Source organism: Delphinus delphis, chromosome 21, assembly GCF_949987515.2.
Source record: "Delphinus delphis chromosome 21, mDelDel1.2, whole genome shotgun sequence".
NCBI classification, from domain to species: domain Eukaryota; kingdom Metazoa; phylum Chordata; class Mammalia; order Artiodactyla; family Delphinidae; genus Delphinus; species Delphinus delphis.
Window position 1 is genome coordinate 18,267,602 of NC_082703.1, and position 17,516 is coordinate 18,285,117.

The 17,516-nt window shown below is 42.1% G+C and overlaps 1 protein-coding gene across 2 annotated transcripts in view; it reads left to right on the top strand.

The window, feature by feature from the left end:
• Window positions 1-12,836: 12,836 nt before the first annotated feature.
• Window positions 12,837-17,516, top strand: part of SLC7A2 (solute carrier family 7 member 2) — a 74,250-nt gene continuing 69,570 nt past the window's right edge. The window contains exon 1 of one of the 2 annotated variants that reach the window (XM_060001268.1): window positions 12,837-12,947. The gene's annotated coding sequence lies outside the window, so the exon portion shown is untranslated. Of the gene's footprint in view, window positions 12,948-13,363; window positions 13,426-17,516 lie in introns of those variants that run through there. The other variant, XM_060001269.1, reaches the window with a different exon arrangement.

Consider the following 17,516-nt stretch of genomic DNA (forward strand, 5'->3'; position numbering starts at 1 on the left):
CCTCTCCTGACATTTGCATTCTTCCCTGAAGTCAAGACGTCCAGTTGACTGGGGAAATTCCAGAGAATTTTCCTACATTACTTATAGGCACCGTCATGGGATTTGCTTTGAGAAGCAAAATGATAGCGAAAAAATTGTAACATTCAGTTTGGGTATCTCCCCACCCCCAGCTCTACCACTAACTAGGGCTATGAGTTTAGGAAAAGACATTTAAATTACCTAGGTCCCCACTTTCGTGAAGAATGGAATAGCTGTGCTGGGTCATGCCAGAAACCCACTTCAACTCTAGCTTTCAATGGTTCTATGACGACAGTATAATTTACCAATGAACAGCAAAAATATAAATCCCAGGTTCTCCACTGTCCTGTAATACATTTGGTTGCATTTGCTTTCTTTTCCTGGAGGTAATAGTAGAACCACAGCATAAAAATAATCTTAAGATGTTATCTAACTCATGCTTGGGAATATCCACTCACCTTCTCGCATACTTGTAAGCACATTGAAAATGCTGCAGATTTCATTTGTTTTATCACCAGTGAAGTTCTATGGGAGAGTATGGGTCAGATAAAAATGTGCATATAGGCTTTTCTCCTTTGATCATTTTATTTCTTCTTACAATCAATCCTAAAAATTGATTGACTGCCCAAGAATGATTTATTTTAAAATAAAATAAGCAAAACATCTAATTGCAAGCCATATGTGTAGAAAGGGAACACAACACATGAACATGAATATAGAATATCAACCAGTATGTGTTGGAACAAATGAATCTGAAAGGTGATTTTGTATAAGCAGCTACAAAAGAGAAGGAAATAAGAAAGATACTGAAGAATATCTGAAAATGCTTTTATTAGACCAGCAATCCCATCACCACTAGTGCCCAGGACACTGTTTATCAGAAAACATTGCCAAAGAGTAAAAGAAAGCCATGGAAGCTCTCACACCATTAAAAAGAAAAAAAAAAAAGAAAAAGTGCAATAACACTTCTGGTGAACCTATTTCCAGAACAAGCACAAAATAATACCTTCTAGTATAAAATTGATTCATTTTATTGCTAAAGACAGAGAAGAGAACAAAATAAAAAATATTAAAAGTTGTACTTCTTAGAGAGAAAAAAATAGGCAAGCCTCAGAGATATGTCAACAAGCTTAGCAAACCAGCTACAAAATTGGAAGTAAATATTACACTCAAAGAGAAAACAGAATTAGCTCCTCCCCAAATCTCTTTACTAAATGACACCAGTGAAGGGCAAACATTACAAGGGACTGTATCTTATTCAGGGGTTAGATTAAATAGGGTAGCGTGAAGGCAAAGGAAAAGCATGACCCTTGGAAATCTCTTAGGATGGTGGTGGATGCCAAGAGTCACCTCATATGAGACAAACTATCTCTTACTTATTTCACGATTGGTTTTCCTCCAGCACTGGAACAGATCGCTACTTTGCTTGGCATTGGATGAGTTACGGATTGCATTTAGAGACCATGTCGTACAAAGCATATGTACCTTCAAATCACAGAGTCGTAACTGGTGCAGTGGAACGACAGATAACGTGGGATCTGAAAGCAGCTAAGGAATGACAAACAGACTCACAGTCCCTGTCTCATGCTTAATTGGGGGCATAAACACACTGAATGGAAGAATAGATGGAACTGTACTGTGTACTCCTATATTTCCTCAGCAGAATTAAGTTCCAGTTGTGAGATGCAGGATACTCATCCTGGTGGCTGTAAGCCAACCCCGTGGCCCCTTTTTAGAGTGGGGGCTACTCAGAGGCTAGAGAATAAATGGAGTCTGGAGTCCTGGCCCAAGTTCATCTGACAAGAGATCCAGTGCATCTATGGACACCCAGGTAGAAATGTCTGTGTTGCCCAAGGGCATAATCAAAATGACTATGCTTAGAGCTGGCAAAACCTCACCCTGCACAGGTTCTTTGACCTGCAGAGTAAATCATCTGTTAAGAAAGGCCAAATGGAAGTCTCCTAAAGGTGCCTCTACTGGCCATGGTAAGAAATCAAGAACAATGTCATGTCTTGAACAGAACTGTAGGATGCAGGGGCTGTGAGCTCTGATATACCCTAATTTAATTTAACAAGTTAGCCTGCAGCAGGGTTCATGTTTAAAATACATGGGTCAGGGAATGACTTGGAAATTTGTGCTTCCCATTCCCTCCACTTTGCCTATGCTGGGTCCTGGTTCCTGGGAGGGAGAGGGATCCTTCTATAAGGGGACAGAGCAAGTTTCCACTGAACCTTAAGTTACATCTTCTCCCTTGGCATTTTCAGCTTCTTATTCCAGGTGACCAATAAGCAAAGAAAGAAGTTCTGATTAACATGAGGATCCAGGGCTGCTATGACATATTGAGGACGGAGATGACAAGGTCCTTCATGTGCCTTTGTAGGGCTTCCTCTGGCTAGTTCAGCCTGTTTGTCCATGTTCGAGGAGAGTTAATAGCCCCCAGGAGAAGCCCTGCATCAAAGGTGATGGAATTGATGTGTAAGTGTCCGATTTCCCTCTCCCTCAATGAGAATTCTGAGACACAACATCTACACTGTCTCCCAAAGGGTTAAGCGCCACTTGTCAACATGCTTTTGATAACACCCTTTATTAGTTTACTTCCCTCCCCCATCTTAATTCCCTATTTCCTTATTCCTCTCATATAAATTTCTTGCAGTCAAATCCTTGTCTCATGTTGGTTTCTGGGGAAATCCAAGCTAAGATAGAGTCCTTGAATATTGTCTTTTCTTTAAAGACATATTCATAACATTTAAAAAATACTATGCACACTTCAAAACCACTGGGGTAACACACATTACAAACAGTGTTCTCATTATTTGCACCCTCATAATCGTGACCCAAAGGTACAAGAAAATTTCATCTGCATCATCTCTTTAAGGATCCAGGAAGTTGTACACTGATTTAAAAAAACCATTTAAAGTGCTTATTTACAATTATGTACATACACACAGATGTTTTTTGTTTGTTTGTTTGTTTTTGCGGTACGCGGGCCTCTCACCGTTGTGGCCTCTCCTGTTGCGGAGCACAGGCTCCAGACGCGCAGGCTCCGGACGCGCAGGCTCAGCGGCCATGGCTCACGGGCCCAGCCGCTCTGCGGCATGTGGAATCCTCCCGGACAGAGGCACGAACCCGTGTCACGCTGCATCGGCAGGCGGACTCTCAACCACTGCGCCACCAGGGAAGCCTCACACAGATGTTTTAAATTTGGGTACTTAAGTGGACAAATTTCTGCTCTTTGAGAAACATGCCTATGCAGAACAGCTTGTTTATCCCTTGAGTCTTCAGTGAGGTTGCTTTAAGGCTGTGTACATTGTACTTTGCCTGAATCCCAGGAATGCTTTTCACATTGTTGTCCATAAGAATGGCACCTCCTGGGGTCATGCAGGGCACAACCGGCTGGAACTTAAGGGTATAAAACATACAGTTGTAAAATGAATGTTTACCCCCTTGGATATTACTGTCAAACTTTCATAAAAATAAAATGATGTGAAACAGCCTATCAAATTGAACCCCTCCCCCCAAAAAGGAAACGTTACACTGTGGGTGTTGAAGTTACTTTTATTCAATGCAGGGTTCATTGTCCTGAGTTGCTTTATCTAATGCTGGAATGTACTCATTGCACCATATTTTAAAGCAGTATCCTCTATGATTCTATATGCACCCCATAGTCTAATCACATTGGAACTAGATAAAGGGGCACTGTCAAATTCAATTTAGCCAAGATTGCCTCCTCAACAATTCTTCAAAGATTTTATTCACATAATTCATACAGGAGGATTAGAATATGCACTCAGTTCAAAATGATTACTTTGCTATTCTGATGATCATGCACAATTTATTGCTAATAAACTCCTTTGTATAGTTTCCCACACGAACAAGTGGAGTTTCTCATGGGAAATATGCTTATGTAACTTTTTGAAAGAAATTTACACTAAATTTTGTATTTCCTTAAAAAAAAAATGTGAAACTGTACCTTAAAGGGAATAACGTACTAGAATCGTACAGACAATTAAATATCCACTATGCCTATAGTGAATGTGGTTTAAAAAATAATTTTAATAAATAATTTCAGTTGACTGCACGGTTATATGAGTAACCTTTTAGAACAGATGTGGAAAATTGGCATCCCTGCCTGGGAACTAATTCAGCCTGTATTTGTGTGTTGCCTATCTGGCTCAGTGTTTAAATTTTTGTATTTCAATGTTTTCTCAGTTCTATAGCCTCCTTCCCCCCACCCCACTATCGTCTGATGCCCAGCTAGCCTCAAAGTTTGATGTTACCTGCCTGGCCTTGCTGGGAGGTTGAGATTGCAGCGTTAGAAGTGGGGCCCCAGTAGATTTTCCTAAGACTCATCCTTAGATGCATTTAATAATAAATGGGAACGTATTTTTGTATACTTTTAATGATTATCACTTACCTACATAGGCTGTGAAATGACTGAGAATTTAAAATTAAAATGTTGTAATTTCAAGATTTTTTTTCTTCTCTCCTATTTTTCTTCTGCTCATTATTTTTTGCTCTAAGTTTCCCTGAACTGTAAGAAGGCTAGAAAGAAGGTCAACACAGGGGCCAACAGAAGGGAAAGCAGTATGACCATCAGGCTGAGGTCCTTTCGGCCAGTTAACAGGTCATGGGTCACACTCTGGCGATGACTGCTGCTGACACAGGCAAGATGACCCCAAAGATAGAACTATTGTTGGAAGATTGCTTGGACAGATCAACCTGGCTTAAAAGTATCAGTTATTTAAAACTTTATTTTATTTGTTTCAATGTAATGTTAAAGATAATGCTACATTATGTGGTTTACATGCACAGCCTGAGAAATGAGTTAGATTTTTAACTTGAAATTGTATTTGGAACTGAATTTTAGACTGATGGGGTATGAACCATGCCAAACCTTAATGAGTGACTTAACTTGTTCGCAGTGTTTTTGCTTACCTGTGTATCACTCTCACAATCTTCTGGAGAAGTTAAAGGGAGTATTATTATCCTCACTTCACAGGAAAAAGAAAGTGAAAAAAATGCAGTTGAGAACTTTTTGCTCAAAATCATACATTTAGCTAACTTAGCAACCAGTAGGATTAGTTTGTGTTTTTTACTGCACATCTGAATGTAATTATATCTTTTTAGTTCATGATTTCTTCCCCAGAATTAAATTTTGGGAAAGATGAAAATGAAAACCCAGGCAGAACTGAAGTGCCTTCCAAATTAGGCCAGGAACCTACTCAGGTTTAGCCTGGCTGTACAAGCTCTCTCCCCAGATGCAGAAGCACAAAAGCGCAATTTCCCCTAAAGCTTCTGGAGAAAATGCACACAGTTTCTAGTGCGGTCAGATTTGACAGTAGAGACTAGGGAACAAGCCACATGAGAGCCAGCACTCTGAACTCTTCTATGTAACCGAGGAAGAACTCAGGTGTTCTCCCTGGGACGGAGTAAACCAACATTGACTTGTATGAAGAAACTCGGCGTACCAGACTGCTCGTCATTAAAACAGACTCTGCCTCTCTGTCTAGGATACAAAAGGCACAAAAGACTGCTTAATTTGCTGAGAGGCATCAATTCGTGCCAATCCAAATATAAAAGTAAAAGAGGTGGGAGCTTTAAAAGTATATTCTCTGGGGCCTCCCTGGTGGCGCCGTGGTTGAGAGTCCGCCTGCCGATGCAGGGGACACGGGTTCGTGCCCCGGTCCGGGAAGATCCCATATGCCGCGGGGCGGCTGGGCCCGTGAGCCATGGCCGCTGAGCCTGCGCGTCCGGAGCCTGTGCTCCGCAACGGGAGAGGCCGCAAGAGTGAGAGGCCAGCGTACCGCAAAAAAAAAAAAAAAAAAAAATGTATACTCTCTGAAGCTCTCATCCCCTGAGGTCCTTAAGGACAGGTTACCAACTCATAGAGCTTTTTAAGGGAAGGATCTTTTAAGGGATGGAGCCCAAGCCAGACAGTAAAACATCAAAGTCATGCTAAACAAGGAACCAACTGTCCCTCTCCCTTCCCCCCACCACCAGAGGTTAATTTGCTTTTCATTGTTTGACCTCCAAGTATTTAATTTTTTGATGAGGCTACACAGAAGCCCTGGAAGGTGGTAGACAGTAACATTTTCCACATGAGCATTTTCAGACCGAAGTTTTGCAACTTGGAATTCACAGCGCCGTGCAAGAGGTGGTTGCTAAGTGGAAATTGGGATTTGGATATTTTTTCAGACTTGTGCAAGAACTTTTGGGTAAGTGATTCTACTGCGGCTAAGCTTTATGAATATATGGTGTTGATGATCTGAAAGGTTTCAGGTCAGTATCTTAAAAGTCCAAACCTATCACCTACCCATTCACCATTGCTGCTTCATTCCTTTGGGACGAGGAGACTTCTTAAATCAGGTAAGCCTTTTCCTGCCAGAACTTGGAATTGCATCTGCTTCTCGAATTTCTCATCTAGGTGTTTTCTCTTCATATTGATGACGTCCTTTAGCTATCAGGCCTTGAGAACAAGAATGGGACTTACAAGAGGAGCGGGACTTCCCAGGGCCCAGAAAGAGGCTCAGGAGGAAGTAACAGGGAACTGACGGGGATGATTAGGCTCCAATGAAGAGGTAAGGTTACTTGCAGGTAGGATTCTGTCTATTCCCACTTTTGGGAACTGAAGTATCCCCCTTCTATTTGATTGGGTGTATCCAGTGACACATTTTTAAAATGGAAGTTGAATGAATTTAACATGAAGAATTGTGACCCCCCCAGGACATCACAAAACCAAGGCTGAGAAAAAATGCTGTCAAGTCAGCACTGCTGTGACCAGAGAAAGCAACCACACTCCTTTTCAACACAATTGTACTATCTGTCATTTTGTCTTAGAAATCACAGTAGTGACTAAAAAGGAAAAACAAAGTCAGAACCTGGAACATGGCAGAGTAAGTAAAATGAACCAACCATCCCAGTTTCCCTGGGACTGAAGGGTTTCCTGGGTCCTGGGGCTTTTAGTGCTAAAACTGGAACACTCCTGGGCAAATCAGAATGGTTGGCCAACGTAGATAGGAGGCAATTTAAATAAACACTGAGTTCTGTTCTTTATTTGGGTCAGACCCTCCATTCAAAGGTTTCCCCAGTGCGGGAGAACATTTCCTCAGCAAAAACACCATGCGGTGTCACTGTCTGGGAGCATACATTGGAGCACGCTTTCTGGAAACTTCGTCAGAAGCAGGGCTGGCAACGTGCATGTAACTTTTATCCTAGCTTCAGGTCCTGGATATGGTAAAGCCTGGAAGGAAGCAATGGGACAGAGAATGATGAGAAAAGTAGGCAAGAGGTCATCCTAGAGGTGAATGAGCACATAGAGGCACGGGAGATGCGTCGACCTGAGTCCCTTCCAGCGCATGGCACTCACCCCAGCCAATGGTCTACACGTCTACCCCAAGCCTCCTCAGTGCTTTCCCACCTCCTGTGTCCCAGAATGGCTTTATCTTTCTTCCACAGCTGCAGAAAAGCAAGCTATCTGTCCTTCAAGGATCTTTTGAAATGCCACTTCTTCAGGAAAGGCTTCCTGACCACTTCTCTCCTTTAAGCTTCCACAGGGCTAATTTTCTTCTTCAGTCGTTTGGCGTTTTCCTACCGTGGTGTCAATAATTGATTTTCAATGTCTTATCCCCCTAGCTGGGTTGTGAAGGGGTGGATCATTCGTGCTTTTTAAAAAATTTGTTGCATCTTGCTTAGCCCAGGACAGGCTTGTTGATTGTCTAAAGCAGCGCTGTCCAGTAAAATACAAGGTGAGCCACGTTTGTAACTTAACATTCTCTAGCAGTCACATAGAAAAAGAAGTCAAAAGAAACAGGTGAAAATAATTCCAATGATGTAGATGGCCTAGCCCAAACATTACTTCAACATGTAATCCATGTGAAAGAATTATTAGTGAGCCCTTTTTACATGACTTTGATTGTATGGTCTTTGAAATTCAGGGTATATTTTACTCTTCAGCACATCTCCGTTCAGGTTAGTCATGAATCAAGCGCTCAAGAGGTGCACGTGACAAGTGGCTACCATCTTGGACACATGATAAGTCAAGAAGATATACTGATGGGGTCTGTACAAGATAGGAGTTTAGTTTGATTCTATAATCGATGAGAAGACACCATGAGTTGTTGAGAAGACTGCAGTAACTTGTCTTAACATGATAAGGATAATATGGAATCTAAAAAAAAGAAAAAGGTTCTGAAGAACCTAGGGGCAGGACAGGAGAAAAGACACAGATGTAGAGAATGGACTTGAGGATGTGGGGAGGGGGGAGGGGAAGCTGGGACGAAGTGAGAGAGTGACATGGACATATATACGCTACCAAATGTAAAATAGATAGCTAGTGGGAAGCAGCTGCATAGCACAGGGAGATCAGCTCGGTGCTCTGTGACCACCTAGAAGGGTGGGATAGGAGGGCGGGTGGGAGGGAGACGTAAGAGTGAGGGGATATGGGGATATAGGTATAGGTATAGCTGATTCACTTTGTTATACGGCAGAAACTAACACACCATTGTAAAGCAATTATACTCCAATAAAGATGTTAAAAAAAAAACGTGATCAGGATAGAGATTAGGGAGACAGAGATTAGAAATCAAGAGAAAAAATTGTTTCTGTAATACAGAATCAACGGAGGAAGAGTAGCAGCACTTCGTGACTGATGGAACATAAAAAAAAGTAAAGGAGGGCTTCCCTGGTGGCAGTGGTTGAGAGTCCGCCTGCCGATGCAGGGGACACGGGTTCGTGCCCCGGTCTGGGAAGATCGCACATGCCGCGGAGCGGCTGGGCCCGTGAGCCATAGCCGCAGAGCCTGCGCGTCCAGAGCCTGTGCTCCGCAACGGGAGAGGCCACAACAGTGAGAGGCCCGCGTACCGCAAAAAAAAAAAAAAAAAGTAAAGGAGAGAGCTGTAAATAACAATTTAAGGTTATTACCAGGAGAATGTATAACTTAAAGAGTACCAGAAAAATAGTAAGAAGAAAGCTGGAGAGAGATATCAGTCTAAGGAAGAGACGGATTTTTCTTCAATCCTATAATTTCAAGTACTTGCAAGTTTATCTCCCCAGAGACACAGTTTGGAGCAAAGACAAGGTCTAACAAAGTAGTTTTGGGAGAGATGCCATCAAGTTGGCTGAGCCTTAGGGATGGATAACAGCTAAGATTGTGAAGGTGGATGAAGATAAAATGATTCAAGAATTTATTCTTAGGAGTTCCATAGTTAGCAAGGAGGACAAAAAGTTGTCAGGATGGTAGGAAGAAAATGAAGAGATCACGAAAGCCAAGGGGGAAAACAATTTCCAGACAAAAGGATAGAAAGCCGGAGAGAATTTGAGGCAGTTGAAGACTGAGAAAAGTCCACTGGACATGGTTAGGAAGCCATCGCCGGAGCAGTGAGAACCTTTGACAAGGTGGAGGGACAGAGAAGGATTTACATCAGCTGAGCTCTCTCCTGACCCCCTCCCTGGTTTTCAGTCCTTAGAGCAACAGGCTGACTGAAGATGTTTGGATTGAGAAGGCTGACTTTTTTCAGCAGATACAGTCCCAGCAGGAATCCTGGCCGAAGGAAACAGAGACCAGCACGGAACGGGTGGAGCTCTGGGCGATTCTTGATTAATGGCCAATGTAAAGAAAACCCAGAAACTAGCTGAGTGGCAGGATGTAGGGAAATTCATAGGGAGAGCAGTGCAGAACTGAAAACCATTGCGAAACCATTATTTGGTCTTTGTTAAAAGACAAGTCGAAAAATACAAATTTAAAAGATAATTTGTCTTATAAGCGCTTATTGTATTTTTTTCAATATTTTATTGTTTATCTTAAGGGATGGATAAATATGGAATGTGTGGAAAATCACCTTTCATTTTTTACATGTTTTTGAAAGGGAAATGGAGAACAACAGTGGCCTGAAAGCACTTGAAACTCTAGTGGTCTGAACTCTGATCCAAGACTTTTTTCTCCTTCAAGCCTATTTATTCAACTATAAAACAAGCTTCAATATCTAGTATCCAACCATTTAAAAAAAACTGGTGGATTTTAGCTTTGTCTTTGCTGAAATAGCTTGGGGATAATAGAGTCAAAATTAGAACTAATAAGAATCAACTCATTCAGCCTTGATAGTTAAAGTAAGTCCCTTATTCGTGGATATGAGACTTACTCTGGGTTGTGTTTGGCAAGTGTAGGATACAGGGTGTGTAATTTATTGAGCTACAAAAGTCCCTTGAACTTTCCTGTAATTTCATAAAACCTTAGGAGTTCAGACATGCACAAATGTTTCTGAAATCTTTGGAAGACAACAACCTAGATTACTCCTTCTGCTGAAAATGACTAACTTGGATTTTCTGTTTCATTTCTAAGCAGGAAGTTTGACAGATGAAAATGAAAAGTGATTACTGTACAGTACTCCACACAGGAGAGGCAGAGGTGGATGAAAGGATTAATCAAATAGGGAGAAGACAATAATTCTGTTTCTGTAGCAGGAATAGAGTAGTGCTAAAGGAAATGCAAATGAAGATGTCAAAATAGCTTAGTCCATGTCAAACATTTTACTTCTAAATATTCTATTCTAATATCCTTTGTCTCTCAGAGTCAGTCTTAAAGACTCATACTAGATCTGTGGATCTTCTATTCTTTCTACATCTAAATACATTTTAACATTTGAGAGATAACCAAAGATGAGATACGGGGTTCACAGTTAACAAATAATTGCAAACAGGAAAAGGAATCTATAAATCAAAACTTTTAGTGTGGGACTTTCTTGGTGGCACAGTTGTTAAGAATCCGCCTGCCAATGCGGGGGACATTGGTTCGATCCCTGGTCCAGGAGGATCCCACATGCCGTGGGGCAACTAAGCACGTGCACCACAACTACTGAGCCTGTGCTCTAGAGCCCGCGAGCCACAACTACTGAGCCCACGAGCCACAACTACTGAAGCCCACGCGCCTAGAGCCCGTGCTCCACAACAAGAGAAGCCACCGCAATGAGAAGCCCGTGCACCACAACGAAGAGTAGCCCCTGCTCGCTGCAACTAGAGAAAGCCCGCGCGCAGCAGCGAAGACCCAACGCAGACAAAAATAAAATAAATTAATTAAAAACCTTCTACTGTGTCAAGATATTCATCAAACATTGTGCTTGTTGGAAAGGACTTGTTCGTTTTTGCTTAGAGATGAAATAGCTTTTATTATTGACACACATAGACACATGTATTGTTTCAGGAAGTACCAAAATCAGATGGGCAGATTACTAGATAAACTCAAAGATTGGTATTTTGACTAAATTGGCAGTTTCTAAATGTCAAATAGATTAGTTTATCCCCAATCATTGTTCTGCAACCTAATAACAGACTGTCCCTTCACGATGTTTAAATAAAAATATGCGGGGAAATAATCTCATAAATTAAAAAATAGCAATCTCTATTAAAGAAAAAAAAACAGGTAAAAACATTTAGATTGTGTTCTTAACCTTTAGAAGTTAGACAAATACTCTTGCGTCTTGAGTCTTCACCCCCCTGTACAATGCCTCTTAGCCTTTGCGGGACTGAATGAATTTGGTGTCAGAGTCTATACGTATCATTTTCCTCAATGTCATTAATAATTATTTGCATAAGGAATCCGTTTTATACTATAAAAGTAAGTTTATATTAACAGTGTCTCTATTACTTAGGACATTTACTGGAACAGATAATACTCTTGTAGCCATGTTGCTATTTAGATTTCCAGTTCTTTAATGGGGTTCTTAATGGCTTCATGAGGTACATGGGCTTCTGAAATAGTCATTGAGATTTTGTACATGGACCAGTTTCTGGAGTGAAGCCCTAGATCTTTAATCAGATTCTCTTGGGAACACATGTCTTAGAGAAGTTAAGAATGATTTAGAACATCACATGAAAAATGTACATATAATTCTTCAATATGAATTTGGCGCTTTGCCAAAGAGACGAGCATTACTGGTAGATGAATAAAGATGTTTACCACAACACTAAACAAAATAAGGTAGATCTTTCCAGCAAACAAAAACAATAATATACACTCACTGCTCAATTCAGTGCCAGCGTTGGCCTCCTTTTGGATTAAAATGAACAGTTTCATATTGTGTCTTTAATCTTATCAGAGACCCCTAAAGTAAACAACAGCACAGCATGAGAAACCTTGGTCATGTAACTCTTACTACTCTCTCAGAAACAGCAAATGTCACTTTCTTATAAGCCCACCCCTAAATCATCAGGACTACCTATTCACATTACCGGGATTTTCAAACTAGCAACTAAACATTGTAACAAACGGTTTACGGTTTTTACTGGTGAAGTAGTACTATTTGACAAAGCACGCCCATCTGGGTTCTATTTATTACGGTCCTTGACATATTTTATTATCATTACTTTCTTACTTGCAAATTCTTCTCAGAATAAAAAATAAATCAGGGACAAAAATCCCACTTAGAGGAACTCTACTTAGAAGCAGCCTCGGAGATGCGCCTGAGGCTGGGACCTCCAGGGAGAGCAAGAATTCGCCGCCCGGCAGAGCTCGGCCTCCCCGCCCGCCGGCGCCCACGGGCCTAGCCCCGGCCGAGCGCACGGCCAAGTGCACCGGGCCGTAGACAGACTCCGCGGCGCTGCAGCCCGACCCTCCTACCCCGAGGGCTGGCAGAGTGGCCTGGACTGTCGGGGCGGGAGGCGGGCTCGGGTGGGGGGTCGGCCAGCGCGGGGGCCGGAGGGGGAGGAAGGGGGAGGGGGAGGCGGTGCCCCCCGGCCAGGCCCCGCCCCCGGCGCGGCTACACAAGCTGCGCCCACCTGCCCAGCCCGCCTTCTGCAGCGCGGCGGCCCCGGCGCTAGTCTCGGCGCGGACCAGCGAGGCGGCGGCCGCTCCAGCAGCCTCCCCGAGCCGCGAGCCCTGACACTCTCCTGCCACTCGCCTATCCCCGGCCCCTCGTCGCGGCCCTCGCGCTGCCCCAGTAAGTTGCCGAGGGTCGGGCGGCGCGGGGGGGCCGCAGGCGAGGGGCGGCCTGGGCGCCGAGCCGGAGGGATAGGGCTGGGGCGGAGGCGCCCGGGGCCGCGTCCAGCTGCGCGCAGCTGCCCGGAGGCCGCGCCCCGGCCCCTCGGAGACGGAGAGTCCCGGGGCCGCACTCCGGGCTTCGCCTCGCCCCGTGCGGCCCCCAGGGCGTCGGGATCCGCGGCCGCCGTGCGGGTCGTGGGGGCCGGTAGGCGGCCTGGCACGGCGACGCCGCGGTTCCCTTTGGCCGCCCTGGTCCCGAGGGGCCCTGGGCACCCTCGTGCGGGAGGACCGGCCGGGCCTCCCCACCCCGCCCTGCGCACTGGCGGGTCCCCGAAGTCGCCTGCCGCTCGCTTGAGGCTGTTGGGTTACATATAGGACACCGCTCGGAGCTCTGGAAGTCTTTTCACACCCCGACCTGCCCGGGACTGGTAGGACAGGTAAAATGGCTCGTCGTGCTGTCTGTTTGGGGTATTTTTTAAGTAATGGGGTGCAGTTTTAAACCCTTTTGAGATGGGCTATATACTCTTTTAAGCCTATTTCATGCCGCCTTCAACCTTGAACTCCAAATACCATTCTTGACGTTTAGGAACTCTGCCGGTCAACCCCAGAGTACCCGTTCCTCCGGAGAGCTTTGCAAGTTCTGGGTATGCGTATATCCAATCCAAGGACTAACATTTTCAGAGATTGTATCTTAAAGATATTGAAAAGAAATCCGCTCACAGAGTTATATAAGTCTTTTGAAGTGCAAACAGTACCCAGATTTCAGGAGTAAAAATGTTCAAATATTCAAACTCTCAAATATTTATGCAGAACTGCCTAAAAAAGCAGTTTTTAGACTGGGGATAAGATTTATCTAGTCGTTTCTACAGAAACACTCATCCTTTTAACTAGGGGATATCGTCAGATTTTATTCAAGTAGAGCTATCTGAATCCCGGCGGGACTTGAGATACGAAGTCAGTGTGTCTGTGGCTTCCCACTTGATGCTTTTTTACTCTTGCCCTAGGCAGTCTTTAGAACCTCTGTCACTTCTCTTCCCCCTCAGCATTAATAATAATTATTTCCTCAGGAAATTGCAAACATTTGTGCTTGTGATCTTCTTCTAGAAGATGTACAGGGTAAGAATATGCTAATTATATGTTTATGGTTGCTTTTTCCTTTTTGTAATATTAAATCCTTTTTTTCTTTTAATCTCACTAAAGCTGGACATGGAATGATTTCTCAGTGAAATAGAACATATGCATTTTTATTTCTCCCTGAAAAGCTGCTAGTTAGCTACTCTGGATGACTCTGGAAGCCACATTATTTATTAGGAGTTTTCAGGTTTCCTCCCTTGCCCCTCATTTGGTTTCTGCACTGTGCCTTGATTAGGGGAATGTCATTTACCTTACTTAGTCTTTTTGGGTGTGCCGTGGCCTTGGAAACCAGAGTAAAACTCTGCATGGTATCTGCAAGGATTCAATTCACAGAATCCTTGGCCTCGTTTAGCTTAACCTGTTACTAAAGCCCTTTTGATTCCAAAGTCTCTAATCATTATCCCTGGATTTAGAGGCTGGAAGGGAAGACATGGTACCTGTTGGAGTTTTAAAAGTCTGAAAATACTCTGGAGTTTTTCGTCTTGTACACTCATATGTTTTTGTCATTGGGACATATGTGTCCGAAGGATTTTAAAGTTCATGTTTCTTGCTTTCTACTGCAAACCTGCTCACCTTCTCAGAGTGGAGGTGCCTAGTCTCCTTTCTAGGTGGCCTACCTTGTTCTCTTCTCAGGCTGCCTTGCGTAATTTATCATTGGTTCTCCTGGCTCTTCTGGCCAGACCTGGAGCACTTGTCTGTGGCCATTTCTTCTCTTTTTTGGCCCTACTTTTTCAAATGGACTCTCCCTCATAGTTTTTCTTTGTAATTTCTCTATTTAGCTTAGTTTCTGTCTTCCCTTCTGTTTTGTTATATTTGCTTGCTGCTCCATATATCCATATCTGTCTCTCTATACATGTATGTATTTTTTAAGTGTTCAGAGCCATCTGCTTGTTTTATTTTGATGCCCTTCAGTGACCAACTTTCAAAACAGAACCTTGAAGATACTGGTAGGTTGCTGTTTGTTTTATTATTTCCCCAAACAGGATATGAACACATCGATTTCATGGACTGGCTTCTTGTAGACTTACTGCATGTCAGACATTTAGAACAAAAGCAACATTTTCAGTTGAGTATATTTCTGAATATTCACATACTTAGTAACATGTGCCCATTTGGATGTTTTGTCACCCAACTGAACACTGAAAAGCTCAGTTAACTAAGATTTCAGTTACATGATACCTCTTGTCTAAATGATTTTGAGGACTTAAGTGGTTAACTTATTCCTACACCTTTATCTGAATATTCAAAACCGTGTAAATATAGCCTGGATAAGAAAAAAAAAATAATGATATTCTTTTCATTGTTTTCTGTTTTAATAGCTTTTCATTCTACAGGCTAACACAATGTCTGGCACATAACATGTGCTCCTTATTGTTGAGTGAACGCCACTGATTTTAATACTTTAAGAAAGGGTGTATGTCTGTCTTCAAAGGTATATTCCTTCATTGGAAAGTACTGAGTCCCTACTCTGTACTCAGCATTAGACATCGAAAAGTAGTGTGCAGCTCCAATTTTGGAGAGATTCTACAATTATTTTTATATTCCGGAAACCCTCCATTGATGGATTTTAAGAGTAGTTATTTATTTTGTTGTAATTTTATGTAAAGTAACAACACCTATAAACAGATGACTTCAGTACTCTCTACACCAGGAAGCAAACAAGGAACACATTCTCTGAAATGTGAAGATGATGTTACTTTCTGTTCCATCATCAAAAGCACATGTGCTTTGGCATTTCTGTTTTACTGGTAGTAACAAATTTGTCCTGACTCTTATATTTTCCTTTCATTGCATTTCTGGCTATTTTCTAAGAAGTGGTGTCTGTGGAAATGCTGTAGATGCTATGGACAAAACCAAAGCAACGACTGGGGGTTCATTTCCACCAGACTCTAACTAGTTGATCAGGCTCTAACTAGCTGAGTTAAGATAATCAGAGCATGATTTACCTACTAATTTTTTTTGTCCAATTTGGTAAAAGTAACTGTTATATATTAATCTGTGGAAACAAGCAGTATGCTATTATTTTTCAAGTGCTTGTGGACTCTTTTAAACCTTAAATGTTTCTGAGAATGGCCTCTGCTGCCATTGTTAACCTTCTCATTGGTAAGTTCAATTAGTGTTGACTTAAGATTTGAGTTAATGTGGTTTTTGTTTAAAAGTCTGGATTTGAATATGTGGGTCACATCTCTTCTATTCATATTTAGACTTTTACTTCCAATATCTCTCCTCCGAAAAGTCTGTGGTTCTCGGTTTTTCTGGGTGTGTACGAACATGAATGGTTTGTTGAAAATCTTGAAGTTTCTTACATCCAAGATTGAAACATCAGCTGGGTGTCCTATGTGATGACTTAGTACTGCAAATGTCATGTATTGAATTTTATGTCTTCTCCTTATCCCACTACAAAAATAAAATAAAAAATACAAAAATAAAACCCATACGTTCACACCTATTCTAGTATTGCATACTAACTAGCGCCTCTGTTCAGAACTTGTATCATCTGGGATTCGGCAGTGAGGTGGATGAGATAAGAATATTTCATAACCTTTCTTCTAGGAGTTTAAAAAAAAAAAAAGCCCTGACTATGTTATATTCATTTTTGGAATATTTTATGAACAATACACAACAAAGAATTTTTATGTTCCTTGTTGATTCTTGCTAGTTTTTCCCACAGTTGTGGGGAAAATTCTTTTCTTTCCTTCGCCCACTCTGGTTTCATCAAAGGCTTTTAAGTGTTCATACAGTCATACCTAATACAATGCTGTTTATGCCATCAAAGCCCACTTCCTTCCAGTGGAGACCTAGTGATCACCGTGGATAGAGCTTGATGTCGCCAGGGATGCTGAACAGTACTGTAATTAAGATGCTCATTTTATGCTTCTACTGTTGCCCATCTTTTTTTTGATTTTAATGGATCTTGCCATTTAAAAACAGATGCTTGTCTTTTCAAAAAGTCAAGTTTAACATAAACCTTCAAGCTCACTTTTTATTCATTCTACTCCTTTGTGGGCAGGGAGATGTTATCTGAGTTGGTAACTTATAATTAGAAGATAAAAGTTGACGGGTTAGGCTCTTTTCTTCACTTGGCTCTGGATATCCAGCTGTCATCTGGTAAACGATGATAATGGTGATAGTTACTAGTGGAATTAACAGTCATTATATATTGAACCGTAAGGAAAAAATTGGTTCTCTTTGCATGTTCAGCCTTATTTGTTTACTTCCTCAATGTGAACTCGGGGAAGATTTTTCAGAATGCAATTCGATTTCTACTTTAAAAAAATCACACTAAAATCTCTAGAATTTGAAATATATTTGAGTGGTGGGGTGGGAAGTCATCTCTGTATCACATGCAAATTGTATTTTTCCAAATTATCTGTATCCTTTGGATTTTCTCCCT